This window comes from Chroicocephalus ridibundus, chromosome 1 (genome assembly GCF_963924245.1).
Source record: "Chroicocephalus ridibundus chromosome 1, bChrRid1.1, whole genome shotgun sequence".
NCBI lineage: Eukaryota > Metazoa > Chordata > Aves > Charadriiformes > Laridae > Chroicocephalus > Chroicocephalus ridibundus.
The window spans coordinates 70,863,603-70,889,137 of NC_086284.1; the positions used below are offsets into that span (position 1 = coordinate 70,863,603).

At 41.6% G+C, this 25,535-nt stretch overlaps 1 protein-coding gene across 1 annotated transcript in view; it reads right to left on the minus strand.

The window, feature by feature from the left end:
- The window catches only part of NCK2 (NCK adaptor protein 2), an 88,113-nt gene extending 62,865 nt beyond the window's left edge, over positions 1–25,248 (minus strand). Inside the window, exon 1 of the mRNA XM_063338837.1 lies at positions 24,918–25,248. The gene's annotated coding sequence lies outside the window, so the exon portion shown is untranslated. The remainder of the gene's footprint in view (positions 1–24,917) is intronic.
- Positions 25,249–25,535: the final 287 nt, after the last annotated feature.

Sequence of the window (25,535 nt, forward strand, 5' to 3'; positions counted from 1 at the left end):
TTTGGGGTGAGATAAAACAGAAAATGCACTGTAACAGGGGCTACAGAGAGACTACAGATTAAGTCAAGTAAGGCAGACTTAGCCCACTGGCAATTCAAAGTTCAAGGCTGACTGCAACCCTTATTAGAGCTCCTGTTCTGGTAAATTATTCATTCTTTCTTAGTCCAAAGGAAAACTCTTCTGTGCGTACATTCAACAACATAGCTTGTCTGTGCCAGATTAGCACTCACTGAATTCAAAGTAATAGTGCCACTCCTTCTCAGTGCTAAAATACATGGATAAGGTGATGTTAAGAGGGACAGGTTAAGGTCAGTGGTTGTCTCTGAAACCACCAGACAGATACAGAATTGGAGGAAACGCACAGAGCAGATCCAGGAAAACGTTGTCAGAAACAACTTGAAAACTCTCAAACAGGAAAGTGACAACTTGGTACGTGATGCTGATGGAAGGAGGTCTGGTCTGAGTACTCCCCACCTGCTGTAAAAGCATCACCAGCAGCTGCAGCAATCACTCCCTGCGCCTCAGCCTGTTTGCTGAGGGTGTTCGGATTTTACCCTTTCTCCAGGTGCATAGCCACCGAGTATATAAGGATGCTGGCGGCATTACTGTTCAAGTAGAGTATCTTATTCTGAAGAGTATGCAAGCTTTGCCCTGATCTGTTCAGGCAAACTGCATCTGAAGTACCGTCAGCATAAACAAGAGCCATTTCACTTTGAAGGGATGGCAGAAAGAAGTCCAGGCACCCTGGCCCTCAGGTGAAGAAATCTATAATGACTTCAGCTGAGGGAGCAAGTTGAAGAGAGCTCTCAACCACCAACAGCAGGAAGAGTAGAAGTATTTACTGTTTACTCAAGCTCAGTATTTCATTTACAAGGTTGAAAAGGACCAGGCTGCAGAACTCACATAAGCAGACATTAAACTGGAACCTGTTAGTAAAATTGAGGGAGGGGGGAAAAAAAAACAACACAACACAAAGACCGCAACACAAAATCTCTTACTGAAACTGGAATGTGCTCAAATAGTACCTGGTGTTAGAGTTCAGTAATACACTGATGAAAATGGTCTTGTGAGGAGCAAGACATTTTTGTCCCAATACATTAGTATATCAAAGGCTGGGAAAAACTAGCATTCCAGATCTAAAGCGGTTTTGGAGTCTCCTCTGATGGCCTGACTGAAAAAAAACCAACAAACTTCATGTGGTTCAAGTACAAAACTATCATAACTAGGGGTTCACAACTAAGAGCGACAGGTAAGTAGAAGAAAAACACTTGGAACTTAGAAGTGGCTTTGGTTCCTACATGATTTGGTAGGTGGCACATGCTAGTCAGTGACGTGTGGTACCGTGACTGTCCTCTTTGGACACGGCAGAATGGCAGTCCCCAAAGCCAGGACCTTCAATGTGCAGATCAAAACAAAACCGCTGGGAACAAACGCCTGAGTTGCTAGGATAGATACTTCCCAAGAACACAGAGTCCCCCCAAAACACCTGCTTTTTCTTCCAAGTTAATAATCAGAAACTGTTGAAGCAGTTTTTGGCTGAACTGCCCCAGAAACTTTGCTTTAGGTTGACAACAAGAAGAGAAACATTAGCACAACTTTGGTTCCACCACAGCGTATAGCAGCCCTAGCCGCAGGCACTGCTATTATTGCTATTTGAAAGATAACTAGGTATTCCAAAATCTCATAATACCCAAATAAAATTTGGCAACAGCCTACCTTCTGAGGTTTTCAGCACTGATTTTCTCCCTTTCATGTCTTGTACACATTTGGTGGTGTCTTACTGTACTCATTTTAATCACGCCAATTCAGTGGCAGACTACAAATGAAAATGCAATAGAAACATTGCAGGCCCTGTAACAATAGTCAAAACAAAGATTTCCTATGGCAGCTGTCAAATTAATGACATCTCCAAAGCTATCTAAATACAGTATCTGGGCAGAAATCCAATTATGTCAATTCTGTCTGAATACCCCAAAAGAGTGTCCTACTGGGGTTAGAAATGGAAAATAATTTTAAGCGCAGATTAGCTACATAAGCAGTTCCACACTTGAAACCAGAACAAGGGAACAAAAACCTAAAGGCATGACATTTATCTGGACACAAGGGAGAGGGGAAAAAGAACTGTTAGACATCTGGCAAAAGGTCAAAGCCAATTACCTTGTCCAAATTTGCCCCCAAGATAATAGCTTCCAGGTTCACGTCTTCGAAATAAGATGTATTGACTCCAGTAATTAAAAAGATTTCTGCTTACCTCTACACCCTCCACTACTGCTTTGGTTTTTCCAAAACTTCTTTTTCACAACAAAATATTAACAGCAGTAGTAGAACCTGCCAACTTCCCACAAGGACAAACTAAATTTATCTAAAATCTACATAAAAGAAAATAATATTCTTCCTCACTTAAATATTAGGCAGCAACAACAAATGGTATTCAGGGCTTTGAATTCAAGAGTATGATTTCTTGCTGCTTTTGCTGCTTTTCTTAAACCATTGTAACCACTGATTTCCCTTTTGCCTTGGAAGTGTCTGTTACCACTTAATTACGTGGCAATTTCAGTTTGCTGAACCTTGCCACAGGATTCTATTTATTTGTGGTTTAAAAACAGACAATGATTAAGGTGGGGCGACAAATAGCCTTTTAGTTCAACAAAGAAAACAAGGATTTTTTTTTTTTCTTTCTTTGCAGGCATATTAAATTAACTGCTTTTGAAGCTACAGATAAATACAAATCTACATGTTTTTCAAATGAAACTATTCAAGAGACTGCTACTGAAGAAAAAACTGCACGTGCCAAATAACTAAAGCAATATATATTGGTTAGTAACTACATTCCAATGAGAAACCTTTATCTCTACTATGAATAGATAAATAAGCCTTTAAATAAACATAAGTGAATGATGATGAAACATAGCAGACTCTGATTTAGACAAAGTTTCTAAGCCTGATCCATCCATACACTGGAGAGAACACTTTGAAAGGTAAGGACAGAACACACTGTGTACATATATTGTGAGTGCTTCTGCCATCAACACAACAATGAATTCAGGAGAGAGTAAAGCATTCATTATGAATGGGCCTATATTTAGGATTGCACATTCCAGGCTGTGCTTCTTGCAACAAGACTCACGCAGTCAGAGGCTGGGGGGTTGCTGCTGTCGGGCTGGTGTTGCTGTGCTGCTGAGCACAGTCATAGAATCATAGAATGGTTTGGGTTGGAAGGGACCCTAAAAATGATCTAGTTCCAACGCCACGGGCAGGGACACCTCCCACTAGACCAGGCTGCTCAAAGCCCCATCCAGCCTGGCCTTGAACACTTCCAGGGATGGGGCAGCCACAAATTCCCTGGGCAACCTCTTCCAGTGCCTCACCACCCTCACAGGAAAGAACTCCTTCCTGATATCTGATCAGTAACCCACCACATTTCCCGATGTTATAGCAGCACTTTGAATATCAGGCAATAATTTTAAGTAAACATTAATAATATACTTTACTGTGAGTATTTTCTTACAAGGAAAAATTACACAGTTTATTTAAAATAGCTCACAATTGAACCATGCAGTCAATGAGTCTCTCAGAAGCATTTTGGCAAAGCCTAGAACAAATTTCTTCAGCTTCTTTTTTTTTTTCTTTTTAATTTTAAGAACATATTCAAGGAATCCATTTGTTGCCAGTTCTTTATTACAAGAGATTTCATTTCTGCATTTGCTCTCTAGAACACACCAAGCACAGTACCATGAATCCTCCTTTATGTCACACAGGCACTGCAAATCCAATTACTACTCTATTAGGTCTCATTTAAATCCCATACGGTGTGACAATAAACTGAACAAAATGAGTATCAGCACTTTTTTCAACCATCTTTACAGTATGACACAGGTGGCAATCACAGCTTAATAAGATTTCATTTACAAGGAAGGTAGCTCTGAATTTTCTCTTTCTCTGACAGGCGTTTCAGGGAGATTTGGGAAGCGCCACTTTTTCCCACCCTTCCTTGAAGGAGCCAGTTGCCCATTGCTATTTCATGCTTCCCAAACATCTGAGCCTTCTGCTTGGGGCACAGAAGTTTGTCTTGGTGCTCAGTGCTTAACACACATGCAAACCCTACCGACCACCACCTAGCGAATTCAACGTTTACTCCAAAGGTGTCAAGGTTTCTTTTTTTAAGATTTCCTGGGTAAGGAACCCTTTGACATAGGGTAACATCAGGTGGGGAAAGCAGGGAGGGGAGAGCAAAACAAGACCTCACCAATCTGAAGGGTACTGAAAAGATGATGGCATTTTTAAGTAAGTTCTCATCCTATCTGGATGTAAAAAACTATCATTGCTAAATATTGCAAAGTAAATTTGCACAACTTGCAGAAGCTCTGAATACTTCATCACTTCAGTGCAGTTAATTTATGGATATACTATAATCATGTGCCCCTCTGCCTTCATTACAGTATTTCCCAAGCTTGTCTCACTACCCAGTGACTACTGTTTATAGACGTCCAGGTCTGCCCTTTCTTTTGGGAATGCAAAAAACCCAAAGAAAACAATCAAAAAAAAAATCCCTCATTTGTAGTAAGTAGTCACCACAGTCAAAGCTCTCTCTGAAGGATGCGGAAGAGCCCTGTTGAATAGCTGTTTCTTAATAGCTGACCTGACTAAATCATCTTCCTCGTGCAGGCTAGATATCAAAATGTCATGCTGACATTTAAACACATAATATCTTGTTAAAAAACAAAAGCCAGGAAAACATATTCTGTCCACTTTCAAACATATTCCCCGGACACTTTGTTGCTAGGACAGAAAGGTTCAAAGTTTCACGAAAAGACTTTCAAATATTTCAGTCATTCCATTAAATAATTTTAGTTATTATTTTATCAAGTTTTGTCCTTTACATGCCTAACACCAATAGTCAGTAAAACCATGAGAAACAGGTAAGTTCCAGGTTAAGGGAGAGAGGATGCTGGTAGAAGAGAGGGAGAGTAATTAAATTTCAAGGTTTGTGCTCCAATTCTGCAATTAGAACAGGAAGATTTGGGCCATAGCTTTCTCTGCGTGGAGATTATAAAGACAGTAACATTATTGATTTTCTTCCCTTTTTGCCAGTAAAGGAAACAAAAGGCGGAGGCATTTTTCCATGCATATTACTCAATCACACAGTCTTTTCTAATGTATTTCCATGTTTTCTATCTGAATGCTCTTTAAATTGCTGCCCTCCCCCCCCCCCCCCCCCCCCCCCCCCCCCCGCTGCTTTGCCTATCTTTTGCTCCAATTTAAGGCCCTCCCATTTATCTTCATCTTGTATCTAAAACTATGGGCAGGCCACATTAAGAACAACAAGAGCCAAAGACCACAGACCCTGAGTTAACTCCGTCTGCAACTCTGAGCAATATAACAGACCTTAAGGAAGATAAGCTTCACTTACAAAAACGTGAAGATGCCAGCTTGACCCAAATGTCTTTGTCTGAAAATGAAGCTAAGAGTATCATCTCTTCGTTCTTAAATCTAATAAAGAATTTAAAACACTAAATTGTACCTGCATACTTAAATTTTGAAAGCTCTGGTTTACTTTCAAGAAGGCAGAACAATCTCCCCTCTTTTCTGCATTTTTTTGGTTATATTTCCTTTCATTGTATTTTACCATTCCTTTCAGCAGGCTACGATAGCAAATACAGATCCTGTAACAAGAACTTATTCTCTTGGGAAGTTACACCTATTGCGCTGCAAAAGAGCACAAACAACCCACATGCTTCAGAACAGAAACCCTACTGACATGAAACCTAAGAGTAACAGTCTCAGAAACCCACTGTCGATTGCTAAAGCATACACACAATTTTTCTTTGAAAAATCAGCGATAACAACCTTCCATTTAAACCAGCGATATCACAGATGCCACAAGTGCTTTCTTCTTACAAATATAAAGTAACAGTTGCCAGTAAAAACCAAGAATTTTCAAAGCTAGAGCCTAAATACAGACTATGAACATATCAAGTACTTAAATTATAGCTACTGTATTTTTAGAAGCACTAGGTACCTTAAGAAAGCAGTACAACAAGCTTCAAGTTCTTAGCACATTTGACATATGGTAGCAAAAAAACTATAAAAAAAAACCCTTAAAAAATCAGTCCAGGAACAGACATCCTGTGCAGACAGGATTCAAAATTCTGGTGACGGTCCAACAGTCAGAAATAAACATACCAGAGTGAAGCAATACCAAGGACAAAACGCACGATGCATCATCTAGTACTGGTTCTGCCCCCTTATGGGGTACACCATTAATTCATTCCTTTGCCAAAAAACAATTCCTACCTTACGTTTTACTAACTTGTAGTAACTTTACATGTAAGAATCTATTTTTTCAACTAAAATCACCTTGCCCTTCCTGCTGTTGACATGCATTATGATCTCAAGAAGGGTCAATCAATATTTAGCATTTCAAAACATACATGGAACAAAGCCACTCAGACCTACTTATTTTTATTACAGAGTACTATCTCACTTGGTGAGACGCAAAGGAAACAGACAACAGGAAAAGAAAAAAAGCAACCCTTCAGAGTGCATACCCACAAAAATTCCCTAGCATGGGTTTCGGTGCCTATTACGGATCAGCAATGAAGTTTTGAAGAAGACAGTACTACATTTATAAACTGTAAAGTAAAATGTTACATGCTTTGCATAACTCGTGTCTCTGAGGCCAGTTTTAGCTTTGCCACCTAAAAAAGCTGGCCAGCTTCACCACAGAAACACGACTCCTCTTTTTCTACAGAGTACAGACTGATGGGAGCTTCAAATAGTCTCAGAACCAAACCCAAAGCTGTCAGAGAGAAAAAACACCTCCATTTGAATAAAGCTTCAGATTCTTGAAGGAAGGATCCCCTCAAAGGAGGGCAGTATTGTTTCTTCTTCCATCCTTTTAATATACCCACAGGCAAAAAATTTCTCATTCCTATCAATGCCCTCCCCAGAGCTGAGAGGCAGGAGGACTGCCTGGACCTGCTCCTTGAAGAAAAGTTACACTGGCAAGCAGAAGAGTAAGTAATCCCACATAAATGCCAGCTGTAAAAAGTTCTTGGCACACGCTACTCAGTCAAATTTATGATGTAAAATTTAAGAATGAGCCATCAGACTAATACACACACGTCCACAAACTGTGAAGGCATCTTGTGTTCCTACACAAAAGCTCTACTGAAAAATAGAATGAGAATGAGACTGTGGGGTCCTCAAAAATCAACCACAGGATTTCTGTAATTCTCAGCAGGGCAGGATTTCCCCCACAACTCAAAAGACTGACTCAGGCTAACTACCACCAAAAGTTATGAAACACTTCTTCACTAAAAAACCCAACCCAAAACAAAACACAAAAAAAACACCCCCACACATCTATGGTTTCAAAGAAAACTTGCAGAACTAAAAGTATTTGTAAATCAGTGGCCTGAGGGCATCATGAGTTCACCTTCAGGTCTACAGAGCTTCTCCAAACACTACGAACACATAAATGAGAGTACAAATCTACCAGGGATATGTTCTGGTTGCTAGACCATGCTATCACATCTTCATTACTGCCATTACCTGCAGCATCTAGATTAAAGTTTGGATCAGCGTGCAATTACATCTTAATTTTATTGCAGAGAGATCTGCCAAATTGCTCCTCACTGGTGTCTTCAAAACGAGAGCTCTGATAACAGATGTAGTCTTTCAGAAGCGGATGGTAAAGACTCCACACCTTGCGCACAATACGGAGCGGGGGGGGGCTGGTGTGATAACTCACATGAGAAGGTCAAGCAGTGAAAAAACGGAGGAAGAAACAGGACAAGAGCAGCCAAAATGTAAGAGGAACAACACCAAAAAAAAAAAAAGCAGAAAGATTTTTACGCAATTAGCAGTTCCCTGCACAGACAGGGAAGGAAAAATACACGGAGAAGAGCTATGCAGAGTTGAGCTTTCTTAATTAAAGTGATGACAAACAATCATTAATTATAACAGATTTTTTTTTTTAAAGTATTCAGAACAATTTAACAGAAAATAAGGGCAGATAATAGCTTAAGTGCAGGCAACCTTTTTGGTACACTGAAATTTCAAAGATAAAAAAGTTAAGGAAAATTGTAATCAATAAAGGGAACACAGAACATCTACACTGAGTATTACACCAAAAGATCTTAGGTTTTAGTTAAGGTTTTGTATTTGACAGCTTAAACTCCAATCCTGAAGGATAAAATAAAAAACTAATGAATTCAAGCCAGCCTTTCAGAAGAATTGCTGAGATTTTTGTTGTTAATTCTGATCCAAGTCAAAGACACAAGATGAAAAGGTTCAGCATACAGGGATTCTTCAAATGTCTGACTACATGTTCATTTTGTGACTTTTCAAAGTCTCTTTCCAAAGTTTCTTTAAAAATGTGAATACAGACAGCATTTCTAGAAAAAAGTGGGAGAAGAGTTTTCAAATCAAGATATGAAGAAAGAGGCCTAACTAACAAATCCACAATGCTCCTCTTAAACCATTTTGAAATCAGTTTCTATACGGATGGAAATTTGAGAAACGTATTACCATTCTGACACAGAATACTACGCTTAAAAATTGCTTTGTGAGTAAAACAGGTAAAGCTAAAAACTCTGAAATGTCCTTTATTGTATTCCTACCAAAAGACAGAAGTTGCAATTCAGAAATGTCAAACTCTTGACCACAAATAAACATTACATTGAATACACGCTTAGTGTGTGTTAATAAGAACAATGTCTTTTTTTATTATTATTATTTATACTCCAGAAGAGTTTAAGTGGAGTATGGATATGAACTGAGTTTCTGCATAACAAAAAGTTTGCTTGAATTATAAAAAACCACCTTTGTCCCAAAAAGAGGGAGATCATTTGAAGATAGATTTCACAAAAAAACAACAGCCCATTCACAGAAAAAGGAAGGATATAGCCTTCCTCTCCTAGAAATCTCCCTGAGTTTTCAGACAGTTAGCCATTGCCCCCCACAAAAGGACATGCTCTCAGCATCAGGAACCCCCCATTCTGATTCACGCTCCTGACCATGATGGCTAACCGGGGAGAGCTGCCCCATGGCCTGGAGCCCGAACGTTATGGGGCACATATCCCAGGAGCAGCTCCCGGCCTTCCTGAGCACCACAGAGCTTCTTGACTCTGACCAGCAGAAGCACCCTCGTCAAACTGATCTATTAATTAACATAGGCTTAAAGAATCGGTATTTTCCAGCAGGAAGGAAAACATTTTTCCACCAGAAGGCTGTGTGACTAAGAACATCAGAATTGTCGGTAATTATAAACACATGTAAAACTGCAGCTTTACATCACTGAATACCATCCCTTCCCCGTCACATTCGTATTGCAATTGGAGTGCACAACACATGCTTTCATTCAAGGTCAGGAACGGCAATTAACTGGCACACGGCAAGTTCAACCGAACCATGGAAATGATCTAACATGGAGAAAACTCACAATCTTATCAAAAGCCTTGGGGTTTCATACAAATCAAAGAGCATAAAGGCTGTGGGTTGGAAGCACTTATGAACAATTAGTGTATCAAGGTACAACATTTAAAAAAAGAAATTTAGGGAAGGGACTTAGTGGAGTAACATGATTTCCCCTGTGAAATTTCCCTTATTGCTATGGGAAGACAGAATTAGTTTTAACAAATTCTAACAGCTAAGCAACTACTGTGGCAAAATATTAATCAAATTATATATGTCACAAGTAAGCTTTCTTTCCCCCTCTTTATATAGAGAGTTTCAAAATTCATGGTCTTTAATTCTGAAGAAAATTCACAGAATTTGTGTAACTTTACATGAACACAACTAATCTCGATAAGGAACGACATTATTAGTTTGTCCTTCACAAGGAGGAGATGGTTTTTTTCCTAACCAAAACCTGACACAAATTCCCCAAACATCTTTTCTGCATTTAAAGAGTTTTCATGGAGTCTCCCGGATTAAAAATAACCCTGGTACAACTATCTCCGTAATGCTTCCTCAGCTTTTACTAAGCAACAAAAGCTTAAGAAATCTACTCATGAAGTACAATCAATACAGAACCTTTTAAGGAGACACAGCATATATAAAAATAACAGTTCAACAATACGTAAGAATTAATTTCAGGCATTAAGGCCTGAAAGAGAAGTTTAGGCACAAAAAGGGTTGGAAATGAAGGATTAAAACCAGTAACAGAGTTGCCAGTAGCAAAAGGATGCTCAGTATTTCTTAGCGTCTCCCAGAATAAACACAGCATCATGTAAACTGGCGGTCCTGCTGAAATTACGGCATATTTTGAAACATAAATTACGTCTACACCTTGCTGCATTAGGACAGCGGCTCAGAAATAAGCATGCAATCCCTCCAGCAGAATTTACTTCAAAGCCTCCCCCCTCCTCTGCCTACAGAGCTCGGCAATAGATAAAATTGGGAATGTGGTTTTCATTCATTTCTTCCAGGCACTCTAAAATTCACACATGCACCTCGGAGTGGCTTGAAATCTGGAGTGCCATATGGCAGTGCATTTGTCATTTCCAGAAATATGTTGAATATGGGTTCCAGAGATATAAATCCCCAATAAAAAAAAAAATAAAAAAAAACCCCACAAACTCCCCAAGCCAACAGATTCTGCTCAAATGCCACCAACTTTATACTATGTGCAACTGGAGAGCTTGGGCTTTGATCAGGCTTCAAAGAATCTCTTCATTTGCCCCAGAAAATAAATCTGATGCCTTAGCTTGTGGAGGCTCATTTCCCTACTGTTTTGCAACTCTGTAAAGTTATTTACACTTGCCTTGAGTGAGACTGAAGTAGAAATAATACATCAACACCAATACTAGAATTATACAAACACTTTGCACTTGGAGTACAAAGTAAATGATTTACAAGCTGCAAAGTGGTGGAGAATCAGGATCAAGAGTTTTACGGCTATTTCATTGTGAACCAACTGAAGAAGAAATAATTACTTCTTCCCACTCCTGCATACAAAGTTTAATGATGCACGTTATGAAGTAACATTCAAAAAAATAACAGAACAATTAGCAAACAGATTTTTATTTTTTTTTAAACCCGAAAAAAAGATAAGGCTCTCCTGCTGTCTGAAATAATCACACAGTCTCCAAACTCAGGAAATTAGAGAGAGATCTCAAAAAAAAAAAAAAAAACTGGTGAAGCTGAGCTAAACATCTTGCTGTTGCCAAAATGAGCAAGTCCTGGGCTGTAGGTAGAAAGCAACTAATTCATCCTTCTACTACAATTTCTACTTTCCAGGGATGTCTGCTTTGCACTATTTGCAATCTGTGACGAAATTATCCTTTTTCTTTTTCTAAAAAAGCAAATGCAGATCAGCAAGCAGCAATCAAATGACAGGAAGAACTTTCCTCCTCACTTTTTTCCTTCATGGCTGGAATCACAGATCACGGTATTTTCCGACACAGATACACAGAAACAGAGAATCATTCAACTTTTGGCTGTCACACTCAGTTTTACCCTCCTCTCTTTTCTCCTCACGTTGCCTCTTGAAACTAAGTTATCTTCGCACACATCTTTTTACCCCGAGGATGAAAATTAAAGGCAATAACTCTGTTGACTAGAACTGCTTTGGGGTTGGTACTTTGTTTTGAAACACACACAGAAATCAAGAAAAATCTTACTCCAGAAGGGTAGATCCTAGATTCTCTGAAGAACTTCCCATGTGTATATTCTATAGCAATTTGTTTTGAAGACAGCGTACACATACGATTTATCCAGAATGGGGAGGTGACTGGAAAGGCTGCACAAAAGTGCAGGTGATTCTGTAATCAAAGTCTAATCTAAGGTTCCTATGTATAAGGAAGAAAATCAAGAGCATTTCCACCCTAACTGGGAGAGAATACTTGCAGGCACCTAAAAATACTTATGGCAGCAGCAACTGGGATATTTAACATAGCACTGACATTGTTTCACTACACTAATCAATCATGTTCATCCAAGACCAGGATTCATTCAGCTGTTCCAGCTGATGAGCGTTTCAGCCATCCAGACACAAGACTACTGCGTATCTGCCACTCACATCTCCTAACAACGACAGCGTATCTGCTGGCTGCTCCTGGAGGCAGTGGGCTTTGAGAAAGCCAGGGTTTTTTCCCCAGGCGCAACAAGCTGAGAGCTGCCAGCCGCTGGTGTTGCCATCTAGGGAATCTATTCCTAGAAAAGCAAGAAAAACGTGTGGGCTGAGCTGCAAAGACAATGTAGAAGCTAAAGCAGGCACAAGAGTCCTCTGTAATAAAAGAAGTGAAGAAAATCCCCATGTCTGCTAAGATTTAGGTTGACAAACACATGTCTCCCCCTCAGCCAGTACCTGAGCTTTTTAGGTGTACTGAGCTTGTGGGTGGGCTGAAAAGCTGCTTTCACATGCTAGAGCAAAATTTTACTGTGCCCAGCAGATAAAAAACTACGCTAAATTTCCTGAACATTTTAAGATTCATTGCAAGGCAGAATAAAAACAAACAAAAGCCCTAGAAAATCTGCACTTTACGGAACTTTCTATATGCTTTACATGTTGCATGGAAACCATGTGCTGATGTGCCAGAACAATTCAAGAACCACCCAAGTCCATGTCTGATGGGTCCAGACCAGCTGCAAAGAAAGGAAAATCCCACATGGGAAGCCTAAACGAGAGCATGACTTCAGCACGATATAAGGAGGTGTTCCTGCGTAATAGGGAAGAAATTTCTTCTTTAATTATTCTTACAATAAAATCAGCTTGAAATTCAACTTTTCACCATATTCTTAATTGTAGATCTAGAAAACAGAAGAGTCATCAGCTATTGAAGTAGCACACACTCTGCCATCCTGCCACAGCTATTACTATGCTGGCAACAAACTATCCTAGACAGGCAAAAGTATCTACAATAGCAGTTCTCACATTGTCACAATGAAAACACTAAAGAGACAAAACTGATTCTCAACTATGCATACGCTTCTTAACATATGTATTCTTCCAGCCAAAGTCCCAAATCTAAGCCCTAGAAAAGTTAATTAAACATATTCATAAGCAGCTTGAGTATCATAACTCAGCTGAGGAACTCTTTGGAAGAGTTCACCGGGTGGCTCTGAACGAGAGCAGAGGACCAAACCAGAGATCTGCAGGTAGTAATATACTCCTTGGGGATCTATCATTAAAACAGCTACAATCCTTTAGCTGAAACAAAGCCAAAAGATTCAAGATGGGAAATGAAGCTATAAACAGTAAGAACATAGAAGTTTACTTCCTGTACCCAAGATTAGCAAACTATTACAACTTCAAGGTACCTGCCAGTAACGCTATTTTCCTTTCTTACTTACAGATTTAGCCTTTAAGGTGTTCTATGCACTTTTTCAAGCTCTCGCTGCATATTTTAATTTTGTTCTTAAAGATCTTCCTGCATTCCGAGACAATTCTTATGACTTTGCTTTGATGCTTTTTTTTTTTTTCCCTTGGATGTTTTCCAGATGAAGCTCTAAATTGAAGTTCAGCAGAAAAACGATCAGAGCACTACATTTCAATAACAGAAGCACTGAAAATGTGGCCTTCAGTGTATTAAACTCATTGCTGGAAGCTACATATGAAAATATATTACCCACCTCAGAAAACTCTCCATTGTTATAATTTGGTCATTTCACACACCAGTGATCAATCTCAGCTGAGCACATTCTGTAAGTCCACACATAATGATAAAAAATTAGTCGTACCAGCGAAAAATTAAAGCCCTTCCTCCGTGAACAAGTTTATTCACCTAGTGATTTTATATAAAAATCACTTTTCTACAGCTTCTTGGTATGAAGCTAAACAAACTGAAGATACATAAGTTGTTGATTACAAGGGTCAACGACTCAGCAACCTGCATTATAACCACTTTGTAGTGAAAGCTGGTAGGCATAAAGAAACAACTTTAAAAAAAAAATAATCTTAGAAGTATGCTAAAATGAAACTTTTTTTTTTAAAACAAAAAGCTATATACACATTTAAAACTACTAGCTGTGAATCATGAATCCCTTGTCTAACCCTCCTTAAACTCAGGATTTCTATTCTCCAACTCACTTTCCTTTACCTACCCTCAGAAATTTGAAAGTTTCAGATTGGTGTCGCATATAAAAGCCTCAGAATCGGCGATGGTCACTAAGTATATTACAGCACACCTAGAAGACGAAAACCCCAGGCTACATTTCAACACAGAAGAGCAGAGCTTTTTCATAACAGCAACATTCTGGAGAAATATTACTAAAAAGAGAACATCCATCTACGGGAAAACAGAAAAACCTAAGTAAGATTGCTTCTGCTGTTCCCCCAGCTCCCTGTCGCACCGAGATCCAGCTCTGGACCCTCATCACACATTTCTCGCTCCAGCAGTTCTCCCTCTCCCACAGTAAAGAGCGCACAAGCAGGAACAGGATGCTGCATGGGGAAGGAAAGTACAGTGTTATTTTTATACAATTCGTTTTAGCCCGAAGCCAGTTCACACTGGTAAACCTACCTCAATTCAGACCACAGTGATATTCATAAATTCAGTCCAGATTTAACGACTCACTCCCAAATACCAGGCTGCAAGGATATACATATGTAGGTAGGAAATGAAAACACGATATTCAACAGAATAACCTGTAAGGCACCCTGTACCACTCCCAGCCTCAGCAGATAAAGTAAGCAGCCAACCTCATTTCTGTCACTGGTGTGCGACTACATGCTTAGAATAGGGAGCCAACAAAACAAGAACAAAAATATCTTCATCCAAATGCTATTCACAGCTGTTAATTTAATGGAAAGGCTCTTTCAATGTGAAGAATACATGAGTAATAGCCTCCACAGCAACTTTAACAGCAGACCGTTAGACAAGGGGCTTCATAACACAGCAGCTGGATGCCATTCAGCTACCTGACAGCCTCTAAGTCACTTGGAAAAAGAGAATTAATCAGAAGAGGTGTGTTTCTAAGGCAATGACCAGTGCCCCCCCCCCAGTACTGCAAAGGGAGCACAAGGGGGAAAGAAGGCAGATTTGGATGCTTTGAAAGAGGGATTTGAGCAAGGGGCTGGGTGACTCAAGACAACACACAACCACCACTGTCACACAGCAGCTGCAGGAACATACAGACGTATGTAACACCTCCACTGGATGGTTACACACGACAATCATTTTATCCTTCTGTAAATTTATAATGTTTTAAGATAATCGCATGGAAAATGATACAAAAGCAACATGAAACATTCACAACTTTTATCAACATGAAAACGCTTCTTTTTATTTAGTGAAAGACACATTGACTGAAACACATGGGCACTCACCCCAATATCCTAATGCAATGCCAGAACATATTAATGGAAGAAGAAAGTTTAAAACAATTATACAGAAATGTTGTATGCAAGGGTTTAAGAGTCCTGTGTTCAATCTGTCCTCATTTCAGAAACCTCAAACATATTTTTGAACATCACTTTTAACTGCAATGTTTCAGTCAAAACTCGCTCACTTTATTCCCAAATGAATGTAATCATGCCAGACAGGATATAGGTTTTTTTTTAATTTTAGCTTTATTTAATTATTTTTTTTAATTGCCAGAATATTTCTGCCATGTGAATGGATTACAGATAGCCCAAAAACATACCCACTCACAATCAAGGCTATTCCCAGCCCTAACTACATACAAAACACTACAAAATGGAAAAGGAGGAGGAAAAGACTAACAAAGCCACAAAGCAGAGAAGATCACCATCTGTTTAGATAACACAACAATCAAGGCATACACCAACTAAATTACAGTTTTTCTAGAACAAAATTCAAGTATTTACAAACTTTGTGAAATAAAATGGTGTTTCCCTAAAAAAGTCTAAACATGCATCCACACGACCACTGAAACTATGAATTATCTTGACACCAGGTGCACGTAGTCTTATTGGGTTCTGGGGTTTTGATTGTTGTTGGGTTTTGTAGGGTTGGGTTTGTTGGGCTTTTCTTACATCTTGTAGGCATCACAATTTCAGAAGGACAGCGTCAGCAATTTGAACAAACCGTTGAAATCCAGCTGCTTAACACCAGGTGTGGCACCTTGCAAGCTGGGCACATCCCTTACCTTTGAAAAGCTGGTCCCAATAAAACAGAGCAGAAGCGAGAGCCAAGGGCTGCTGACAGCCAGGCCGGCAGCAAGCAGGCAGAGGGGACGAGCAGAGAGGCAGAGGGGGATCACAGCTCCTGGCTGCCAGCGCTGCCCCGGCAGACACAGCCCAGGCTCACCTGCGGGCAGGATGACTCTGCCTGAGGGCTGGGGCTTGAAAGGCAACACATGATTATTTTTTTTTCCCCCCACCTGGCTGGGACGAGAGCCAACCTGCGGACATAGAATCATAGAATGTGTTGGGTTGGAAGAGACCTTTAAAAGTCATCTAGTCCAACCCCCCTGAAGTAAGCAGGAACATCTTTAACCAGATCAGGTTGCTCAGAGCCTCATCAAGCCTGGCCTTGAATGTCTCCAGGGATGGGGCCTCCACCAGCTCTCTGGGCAACCTGTTCCGGTGTCTCACCACTCTCATTGTAAAGAACTTTTTCCTAATGTTTAATCTAAACCTGCCCTGCTCTAGTTTAAAACCATTGCCCCTCGTCCTATTGCTACATGCCCTTGCAAACAGCCCCTCCCCGGCTTTCTTGTAGGCCCCCTTCAGTTCTGTTTTAAGTTCTAGGTTTCCATATTTTAAAATTAAACACCAAACTAAACCATCCCCTGTTTTCCCCACCAGGAACTAACTTCCTTTTTCCATGAACTTAAGCAGGCATTATATCAAGCACTGCCCAATCCACCCCCGTTCTTTAACATCTCAGTCTTCAACATTCGTTAACAGCACTTAACTACTAGCTGCCCTGCTGACTTTATGGGACTGCTGATAGAGTAACATAATACACAATGTATAGGTGTAAAGTCTGTCTGTAAAATTAAGCTGGCTATGTGACACTGTAGGCAGAGGTTCAACACGTAATTTAATGAACATGTCATGACAAGTTAAAGAATGTATAACTAAAGGAGAGTTGACCTGCAATGTAATTTTGGTTCTTGTCTTGAAGAGACATACTTATGGCTCAGCTTCGTGTTTTGTAAATAAGAGACATAAATTCCAACAGGACCACTAGCCGTACTAAGCACACGTTTGCATTTTCACAAGGCCACAGCAACAGCGGGAAAAGTTGGGATACAAAACAAATAATCAACATTTTGACAAAGCCACGACATTGCATCTTCCTGATGTTCCAGAGAGGCAAAAGGAGTATCTGAACAAAATAAGCATCCAGGATCTCCTGTCAGCAAAACCGGAAAAGATCCTAAAGGAATACAACCATCAGTATTACGAGACAGGACTAACAGCAGAAGACATACATTGCCGCAATAACAACATTGCACTGACTTTAATAGTTTTCTGTCATAGGAGGTCTATAACATTTCAGTCCATTACGATTCCCCATGCATCCCTTAAGAGCCTCAGAGCTCATAAAAATGATGTGTCATATTTTGATACTTGTGCTAAACACGAGCTTTATTATTACCAATGTTTAAACCCAATACAATCCACACAGTCCTTACTGAGATATCTGATTAAATTTCTAATATTCATGAACTAGAATTTTAATATTGAATGCTCAAAATGATTTAAGTCTTCTGATGTAACGGAACATAAGTCATTCAGTGTCAAGTGGAAGGCAGATCCTTTATTATAGCATTAATTATTTGGGATATTAGCATTAATTTCTTTCTCTATTTGAATTAAATGGAATTCAAAACAGTGTGAATTTATGAATAGTCCACAATATAATTATTTCTATATTATCCCTGCAGCACTAGCAGAAAGACTGCCTACAGACCTGAAAACATAAAGGAAGGAGATTGATCATCAATTTTTCTTTTAATCTTTTTTCTGAAAGAGAGGAAAGGTGAAGCTCAATATGTTTATACTCTGAATGGCTTACACTTTTTTGATGTAAAATATACGTCTTTACACCTATAAATGCCACCTACATGTTTTTGTATTCAGCATGCAATGATTAAAGGAAAACACATTTAAGCAAGATGTACCATAGCCAATTTCTTTTACGACTGGAACAAAAACATTCTTAATTAAAATCACAAAGCTGCAAAAATAGCAGGGACTTTTACAAAATTTCAATACTCGCTGGGAAAAACGCTATGTCTTAACTTACACTTCCAAAACTGCTACGTCCACAGGATTTCAAGGAGTTCTGGTAGGAAGGACTGATTACAGATACAAACTTGGTACTTTTTTTTCCAGCAGCTAAACAGTAACAATTTTTATTTCATTTATGTTACAGGTATAGCCAGACAGCATTGCTAGCAAAAATAATTCACTACTCAAAATAAACAAATAAATGCAACACCACTCATGTAAAACCGATGTTTGCAGATCATCTGAGTCAGTTACCGGAATGCTAGATACTGAAACGCAGCATAACATTCCCATACAAAACATGCAAAAATCAGTATTTATCAGGTTTTTATCCAACTGTACAAGACTTCTGCAGTCTGCTTAAACCAGAAACAGCTGTCCAACTGAAATCTCAACTTTACGAATAAACAGCAGCCAAGGCTAAAAATAAGCCAAACAAACCATCTGTGCCACTGCCCCCGTCTGCAGCCCATCTAACACAGGAGTCAGCTCCCATCCCCGCACTCCACAGCAGAACTAGCATGGGGTGTTTGTATTGTCACTGACTTATAACACTAACACAAAATGAAAAATCAGTGCATAAAGTGACCACTTCCGACCCAAAAAATATCCAACACTTGTCCTTCTGGTTTTGCTGAAGTTCTTACTAAAAGCACTGAAAGCATCAAAAACATACACATCTTTAAAGTGACTGGGCAAAGTCCAACTACTTTTTTTTTTTTCTTCTATGAATCTAGCAAACAAAGGTCTGATCTAAAATTACCAATTAAATTATCAACAAACACTAAATCTATTTAAAACAAAACAAACAAAAAGCCAAAAGGGCTTCTGAACTCAAAACCAAGAAAAAGCCTACAGTGAGTTTTGCTAAGCCAGGTGGCAGCGTGCATTTGCAGCAGCCCAAGTCTCCTGTGGTGGAATCCAGAATCCTTGATGTGTCATCATTCAAGATCTGTCAAATCTGATAACACTCCGTGTGTGTCTGGCGGGACACCATCCATTCAGGGAAATGAACATGTGATTTGTTGTCATGACAGCTATCAAAATTCAGCTCGAGAACATATCACACAGCCACGTATCTCTCCTGCTGCATTAAAAGGTTGAAAAATACTTTCCTTGTCGTCATCCGAAACATCATTAGGATGTCAACTAAGAAGTCAACTCCCTTGGAACAGCGGTAGCCCAGGATGGCACTGGGAGCCAAGTCCGACACACAATGGATGGGGGAGAAAACAAGCGTGATGAATATACTGCTATTGTAAGAACAGGAAGGAAAAACCTTGCAGCCATGCTATGCTGAGGGTGTTCCTATTGCATTAAAACCAGGAGGTCAGTCCAATCGATGCTTGGGACTCCTCTCCTCCAGTACCAGTGCCAGGGTTTGCTAAACAGAAGGCTTAATTTATTGCTGTTCCTTGAAATGTTTTATTAGTCAAGAATGCCCTAAAGAAATTCAGAGTAATACACCAATTTAACTCTCTGTATGCAGAGTAAGTTTTAACAGGATTTAGTGTTCCTCTTCTCTCCAAAACTCATGAAGGAACTACATATGAACTGCTTTATTTTGCTATATAGTTCACTAAAAACTTAATTGGCATGCAAAAGGGTAATTTCAGCCAACTTAAATTCAACAGAGAGTCAAATTTGACAAGATGGTCAGAATTAGAAAATCCCAATATATTTAATTTATAGTTTGTATGCTTAATGAACGCCATCATTCCTTTCTAAACCTTCCCACCCTGCGAGGATCTATTCTCATTTTGAAGGAAAGGTTCTAAAACAGCGTTTAATGACTTTTAAAAAATAAACATGAATAAGGACAACATAGTTATATCAGAAGAGAAATTGACTAATTATTTTTAAACAGCTTACTTTATTTTCTTAAAAATAAAAAGAGTTATTTTTTTTAAATGCTGCACTGCTAGCAGAACCCAGACTCTCACCGCAGCATGAGCAGAAAGCACCTGCTTTTGCTAACCCTCCTCCCGTTCTCCTGCAGGGTCTGACGGCTCCTCCATATTTGCATGGAGCTGATCCAGTGTAACCAGTAGGAAAAGACAGCTGAGAGATGGCACTCACTCAGCGAAAAGCATCTTACACCGTAAGAGGACATGACCCAGTTCACCTGCGTCAGGAAGAGCATCCGCAGCCTCCAGCCTCTCGCTAAACTTCAGTATCCGCTTGCACATCCCGGTCACTTCTCCTTATTAAGGCTCCCACAAATACTCTGCTCATTTCTAGAAGTCAGAAACCTAAAATGGCTCAGAAGGCTAAAATCTGCCTTTCTACCAAAGTAGTAGTAAACTGATGGCCTTTTTATTTATTTTTGGTTACTGATCCATTTTGGCTAAACGGTCCAGCCCTGACACAGCAAACACTGTCCACACCACTTCCAAGGACTACGCATTAAGACACCTGCTGAAGTGACAGAGAAAGAAAGCGCCCTACATATAAAACCAGCACAACCTGCTGAGACACAATGGCCATGAGTTACCATCTAACTATATTTTTTTTATTTTTAATTAAAAGTCTTCTTGGAAACAAAGTTTATATTTCATTTAATTAAAAAAAAAATGGTGGTTGCCTGAGAAGGTTACTAGCTGATTTTATAAACAGACTAAATATACCAGGTTTTGTCTAATAAAGTTTCAGCTATACTCTATCCGTGGTATATCTCACCACCTTTTTTCACATCCATTTCTATAGTTGTGTGTACTCTGCAGCGAGTAACTTAGATGAGCTGAGGAAAACTCGATCAAATTTCATCAGCCTAGATTAAAAACATTACTGCATCTGTAATTTGTTAAGCTTGTAAGAGAGAAGCAACATTTTTGAGAATTCAAGTACCTACCAAGAGTCCCAGCATGTTCACCCCACTGTCTACCTCACAATAAAATCAATATTAGTTACATATCACCATGTTCATACTTGTTAATGGTATTAGGACCAAAACCAGCATAACAAACCTACAGAGAGAAAAAGACTTTAAGCCACAAAGTTTGTTTCTATGACTTTGAACAAATACTGCCTATACCAGCATGCCTGAGCTTCCACTCTAACAGATGTTTTTCTTAGCACAAGTACTTCTAAAACTTTACTGACATCGGGTTATTGTACATAGCTGCAGTAATTTAAGATGCAATGGGTTGCTATTCTCTAATCAAGATTTATTCCTCTGCACCTGAATTCTTAAAATTTACAATACTACTAAAGCTTAAAAACATACACGGCCAGGCCACCTCACTGCACACAAAGTTATTTATGATGGGTTTAAAATATGAACTCACTTCATTAACAGTGAGAAACAAATTAATTTGTTGTGTCACATATATTTAATGGAATATAAAAATATATATTTCATATTTCAATGCACTTGCAATTTACTCATTTCATTAGCATTTATGAAACAATTAAGAATCCTTATGATGGGGAAAAAAGATTATTCCAAGAAAAAAAAAAAACAACACTTGAAAGAATTACTTTACCCACCACTGAATAGAGCAATGGTTTAATTGGGCAGAACACCGACAACTACGTTATTATGAGGAAACTAATGGGCATAATTGAATCTGCAAGAAAAATTTTAATGGAACTACCTAAAACAGAAATGAGTTTAGAATTCCTAAGCCAACACTCATAAATTTCAAAGCAAAACAAACAGAACAGTCATTTTTCAGAAGGTGTAAGTCACCAGGACCTCATGTAGTATCTCTTTCAGAAGACTAGACAACAGTGGACAGGTTAAGTGAGTAGTACGGGCCACACTTACGCTTCAGGAAGAAGAAACAATGCTATTTCCCACATTACAAACACTATCCCGGTTCTCTCTGGAGGTCTTCAGGAACTAACAAGGATTCTTGACTTTGTGGAAACTATTGTTCTGCAACATTTCTGTATACCTAGTAAACATAAGGATAAAGTGCATTGCCTTTAAGTTTATTATTTCAGCAGAAGTGGGAAGCATCATTCCTGCAGAGCACCTCAACTCTTCCACACTCCAGATGACCTACTTCAGGGGAGCAGGATGCCCCGTGACGAGCGCCCAGCACCTTACCCCAGGTCTGACTAAAGTAACCAAAACACGGTAGCATCTGGTTTCACAGACAGTTGTCAGCTATCTAAAAACTCCTTCAAATATCTCTAATAAATCCCCACCAGCAATCCTTCCTCAAAACACAGCACGGCGGGGGGAATACCCACGGCTTAGAAACCATCGGTCCCTCGATGCAAACAGGAAATATTTTCTAGAACATACGCTTTGGATTCAAAGATGCCTTGGTTTTGATTTCAAACCTGCGGCAAGTAAATTGATACAGCACCTGTCTCCATGAGTCTGGAAGCAGCTTTTATGCTCAAGGAGCATGAAAAACACAGATACTCCAGGTAGTTTTGCCGCTGCTCAAGACCATGACCAGCAAACAAAGCTATCAGGGCATCACTTTTTGAGTTGCTGCTGTTATAGTTTCTACCAAGGAAAGCCAGGAGCGCCCCGAAGGAGTAAAACACCGACAGCAACACAAGGTACAAAAAACAAAGGCTGGAAAAGAAACAGACGCCGCTGACCTTGTCCCTCTTCTTTAGCAGACAGAAGATGCAAGGTGACACATAAGAGAGAAAAAATACCTTTCCTTATGCTCCCACATAGCTAGTCAGGAAACAATGGAAGAAAAGAGAGGAAGGGGAGATAAGAAGATCGCTTTCCACTCCACAAACCACAGGCTGAAGTTTTTAATTTATCATATATTCAGTAGCAAGGATGTAATAAAAAACACCATCCAAGGAATCAAGGAACAACTGCTGTTGGGTTTGCAAAAATATAGCAAAAGAGATTTTGTGTATCATTATATCACAACAGCAATCAGAAATGCCATCTGGTAGAAGCAAAAGGCCAATACAACAGCTAATGCTGTAATGACAGAACCACGGCAGCGAGCGCTAACATCATAAGGATTCTGTATCTGTTTCATGGCCTATATAAAAATATTTGCTAATTACAGTCTTGATTTGGTGGTACAGGTGCCTTCTATCTCTACATTTATTCCCTGTTCCCGAAAATGACATCTTCTGTCAAAGTCTCAAGAAGCAAGTCAGTTACGAAGACAAAGCGATCTGCTTAACTGCTTAAACTGACTTGAGTTAGAAAGGCCATTTAGATTTCCAGAGTTGTGAAATCAGTTAATTCTAAGAAGCAACAACATTATTTTACTTCAGAAGTTATAATCCCGAAAATGAAAACACAGTACCATTAACATCATCTGTGTGGTGCTGACTGCTTCAGATTCCTAAAAAGCAGCAGCAAAACAAGTACTTTCAAACAGAGATTCTTCACAAGTTCCTACCCAGTGAGCCCTTTCAAATTCCTCCATATTAAGTTACCAGTCCAAACTCTCGATGATACAAACCATGCGTGGTTAGGCCATGAAAATTTGTTTTTACAAAGGCCGCTGCCGCGTTTCATGAAAGAGAAGTCTAATTCTCCTACGTTGAGCTGCTACAACAGTAGCGGTGTGTTCCTCAGAAACAAATATTGCTTCACAGCAAGGGGAAGAAACGCCACCCAGATAAAGAAGGCTTTAAAAATCTTGCTGAGGTTCGGTCAGCATTCAACTTTTAAAGTAACAAAAAGAACAAGCCAGTTAAAACACCACATGTAACTCACAGAATAACCCCGAATCATGCGGAGGGCCACATGCACGGTAAAAAACACCAACAGTAGGAGATGTCAACATCGGAACCGGCGCCGAGAGGCACCCACCATCAGCCAGTCGCGGGTCAGACCCGAATTACAGACCTGAATCCCCACCTGACAACTTTACCTGAGGTGGGCTAGCTGTTAGCGTGGGCACATTTTTAATTAAAAAGAGGATGAAAAGACTTGGAAACTCAAGTAATTTTCCTCCCAAAATGCCCAGGGATGCACTTTACTGAGCGGTCAGTCCACGAGGTATAATTTTACTTTTTTTTTTTTTTTTTTTTTTTTTTTTTAGCTTTACGTCCTTTACCTACACCGGCATCGACCGGGGTCGGGGCGGGGGGGCAGCATATCGAAGCGCGCTCCTCAAGAAAACCCCCGGCTTCAGCTCTCGATCCAGTCGGGAACGGAGAGAAAGAAGGAGCTGGGGGGGGGGAGTGGGGGAGACCGGGAGGCCGAACCCTCGCCCGCAGCCCGCCGGGACCGCCCGCCGCGAGAGACCCGGTGCGGGGCGGCGCCGCTCCCCCTCCGCTCCTCTCCGCGCCCCCTCCCCGGCCGCTCCCGCCCGGGAAACTTTCCGGTTGCGCCGCGCTCCAGCCGGGAGGCGCTACCCGCCCTCCCCCGCCGCCGGGCCCGTAGGACACGCCGCCTCCGGGCCGAGCCGGGCCGGGCCGTGCCGTGCCGAGCCCCGCGGGGGAAAGGGGAGAGGGGGGTGTCCCGGCCCACCGCTGCCTCCCCTCGGGCCGGCCGGCGGGTGGCACAAAGCGGCGGCTGCCGCCTCACACACACTCACCAGCAGCAACTCGGGAGGATGAGGAGGAGCCGCCCCCGACCCCCCCTCCCCGCAGCTGGACGTGGCACACAAACACTCCCCCCGCCCCCCCTTCACCCCTCCGGGCAGGTACCAGCCCCCCCCTACCCGGGGCGGCGAAGGGGCCTCCCCCGCCCAGGTGACACCCGCCCCTCCCCCGCTCCCGGCGGCCCTTCCCGCCCCCCCACCGCCCCCCGCCGGCACAAGTTTACGGCGGGCCCCAGCCCCCGCTCCGGCCTCATCACCGTCCCGCCCGCGCTTACCTCCGGCCGGCCGGCGGGGAGCGGGGCAGGCGGCGGCGGGGAGGCTCCCAGCCTAGGCGGGCTCCGCTTCTTTGTCTCCTCGGCGGCGGCGGCGGCGCCCGCTCGCTCCCCCCTCCGCTTCCCTCTGCCCTTCCCCGGGCGGATGCGGGCCGCGTCCTCCGAGAGGGGCTGTCTGGCTGGCTCCCCCCCTTCCCGTTCCTCCTCCTCCCGCTCCGCGCCGGACGCGTCCAAGGCCCCGGCCCTCGGCGGCGGCTCTGCTCCCTGCCTCCCCTCAGCCTGCTGCGCCCGGCGGCAGCGGCGGCGGCCCCTCCCCCGCCAACCGCCCGCCCCCCCCCGGCACAGGCACAGCCCCCGCCCCCGCCCTGCCCTTCCTGCCGCTGCCGCTGCCGGGATCGCGCGGGAGGAGCTCCCCGGACTACCCCTCGCCCGGCGGGGAGCGCCGCCGCTCTCCCCCGCCCCACCGCAGGAAGGCCGGGCAGGGCCGGGCCGGGCGGCTCCCTCCCCTCTGCGCCGCCGGGGCTCTGGGCCGGGACCGGGAGGCGGAGCAGGGCAATGCCGGGGGGGACCCTGCCCGGCGGGAGCGCCCTGACACACACACCTCCCCCCCACTACCCGTCC